Genomic DNA, 3,133 nt, shown 5'->3' with positions numbered 1-3,133 from the left:
ACGTGAAGGCTCAGTTAGGGCGCTTGAGAGTTACAAGCGAGCCAAGAAGGATCTAAAGGGAGAGCTAAGAAGAGCAAGGAGAGGACACGAGAAGTCATTGGTGGATCGGATCAGGGAAAACCCTAAGGCTTTCTATAGGTATATCAGGAATAAAAGAATGACTAGAGTTAGATTAGGGCCAATCAAGGATAGTAGTGGGAAGTTGTGTGTGGAATCAGAGGAGGTAGGGGAAGTGTTAAATGAATATTTTGCGTCAGTATTTACAGTAGAGAAAGAAAATGTTGTCGAGGAGAATACTGAGATTCAGGCTACTAGGCTAGATGGGATTGAGGTTCACAAGGAGGAGGTGTTATCAATTTTGGAAAGTGTGAAAATAGATAAGTCACCTCGGCCAGATGGGATTTATCCTAGGATTCTCTGGGAAGCTAGGGAGGAGATTGCAGAGCCTTTGTCCTTGATCTTTATGTCGTCATTGTCGAAAGGAATAGTGCCGGAAGACTGGAGGATAGCAAATGTTGTCCCCTTGTTCAAGAAGGGGAGTAGAGACAGCCCTGGTAATTATATACCTGTGAGCCTTACTTCGGTTGTGGGTAAAATGTTGGAAAAGGTTATAAGAGACAGGATTTATAATCATCTTGAAAAGAATAAGTTCATTAGCGATAGTCAGCACGGTTTTGTGACGGGTAGGTCGTGCCTCACAAACCTTATTGAGTTTTTCGAGAAGGTGACCAAACAGGTGGATGAGGGTAAAGCAGTGGATGTGGTGTATATGGATTTCCGTAAGGCGTTTGATAAGGTTCCCCATGGCAGGCTATTGCAGAAAATACAGAAGTATGGGGTTGAAGGTGATTTAGAACTTTGGATCAGAAATTGGCTAGCTGAAAGAAGACAGAGGGTGGTGGTTGATGGCAAATGTTCATCCTGGAGTTTAGTTACTAGTGGTGCACCGCAAGGATCTGTTTTGGTGCCACTGCTGTTTGTCATTTTTATAAATGACCTGGAAGAGGGTGTAGAAGGGTGGGTCAGTACATTTGCGGATGACACGAAGGTCGGTGGAGTTGTGGATAGTGCCGAAGGATGTTGTAGGGTACAGAGGGACATAGATAGGCTGCAGAGCTGGGCTGAGAGATGGCAAATGGAGTTTAATGCGGAAAAGTGCGAGGTGATTCACTTTGGAAGGAGTAACAGGAATGCAGAGTACTGGGCTAATGGGAAGATTCTTGGTAGTGCAGATGAACAGAGAGATCTTGGTGTCCAGGTGCATAAATCCCTGAAGGTTGCTACCCAGGTTAATAGGGCTTTTAAGAAGGCATATGGTGTGTTACCTTTTATTAGTAGGGGGATCGAGTTTCGGAGCCACGAGGTCATGCTGCAGCTGTACAAAACTCTGGTGAGACCGCACCTGGAGTATTGCATGCAGTTCTGGTCACCGCATTATCGGAAGGATGTGGAAGCTATGGAAAGGGTGCAGAGGAGATTTACTAGGATGTTGCCTGGTATGGAGGGAAGGTCTTCCGAGGAAAGGCTGAGGGACTTGAGGTTGTTTTCGTTGGAGAGAAGGAGGAGGAGAGGTGACTTAATAGAGACATATAAGATAATCAGAGGGTTAGATAGGGTGGATAGTGAGGGTCTTTTTCCTCGGATGGTGATGGCAAACACGAGGGGACATAGCTTTAAGTTGAGGGGTGATAGATATAGGACAGATGTCAGAGGTAGTTTCTTTACTCAGAGAGTAGTAGGGGCGTGGAACGCCCTGCCTGCAACAGTAGCAGACTCGCCAACTTTAAGGGCATTTAAGTGGTCATTGGATAGACATATGGATGAAAATGGAATTGTGTAGGTCAGAAGGTTTCACAGGTCGGTGCAACATCGAAGGCCGAAGGGCCTGTACTGCGCTGTAATGTTCTAATTGTAATTCTAACTCTAAAAGTAATGAACCTTGATTGAGTTATAATTAATGAATTAATAATCATTTTAGAGAGAATGGGTTTTCATTTAAAGTTAGTTCAATCTAATTACTGTGAGTCTCTGTGTCTTTGTGGGAAAGGGCAGTTTCAACTAAATGTATTCAAACAATGGACCTTTCTCGGACCCCTGATAAAACCCATGTTATGTTCCATCGTGACCTTCAAAAGTCTAGATTTAATGAATAGGAAACTTGTTTCAGATCAGATTGGGAGACAGGGTGAAACCACTCCATTGTACTCATGTCTGAGATTCTGAGGACAGGTGACAGTTAGTGGAAGACATTATTAAGAACTAATTGAATGTACCTAGCAAATGCTCGGACCAATTATTATTTTACAAGGTGGTGTGATGGCAATCAAGGGGTTAAACGTAGGGATCTTGAAAGCTTTCAATGTGCAGGAACACTAGAAGAGCTCAGGGGTAAAGGCTCAGATCATCAACCAAGTTCTCCACCTGATGAGGGATCTAGGCTGGACAAAGAGGACCGTGACACTCTGAGACCAAGCTCGACCAGTCCGCACACCTGCTAGAGCTGTAAAGTTATATTCCCCAAGTTTGTTAAGTATAATTTTACTTTCAATTATTGAGTACTATTTTACTCTCAATAAAAGTTCTGGACTTATTCATCAAGTATCCTGTTGCCTTAGTTGGTTAAAGACATACCCAAAGAGATTGTCCACAATAGACTTTCCAGAATTAAAAGATAAGTCTGCAAGGATTGCTAATTTTACAGCCCTGTTGAAAAAGAGAGATAAACCCAGGAACTACAGACCAGTTAGTATAATGTCGGTGGTGGGGAAACTTTTAGAGACAATTATCCAGGAGAAAATTAACTGTCACTTGGTAGAACATGGGCTAATAAATGACAGCCAGGACAGATTGGTTAACAGATGATAGTGTCTGACTTAATGAATTAATTTCTTTGATGAAGTTTCAGAGAGAGGTGACAAGGGTAGTGAGGTTGATGGTGTGTGTCTGGACTTCAAAAATGTGTTTGAAAAAGTACCATAAAATAGACTTGTTAACAAAATTGGAGCAGATGGGATTAAAGGGGCAGTGGCAGCGTGGATGAGGGCAGAAAGCATAAAGTAGGGTGAATGCTTCTTTTTCAGAATGGAGGGACTAATACAGTAATGTCACTGTTGTTGCAGTGTGTGCAGCGTCT

The sequence above is a fragment of the Heterodontus francisci genome, unplaced genomic scaffold (assembly GCF_036365525.1).
Source record: "Heterodontus francisci isolate sHetFra1 unplaced genomic scaffold, sHetFra1.hap1 HAP1_SCAFFOLD_43, whole genome shotgun sequence".
Lineage (NCBI taxonomy): Eukaryota > Metazoa > Chordata > Chondrichthyes > Heterodontiformes > Heterodontidae > Heterodontus > Heterodontus francisci.
Note: the sequence above shows the minus strand (reverse complement) of the source record.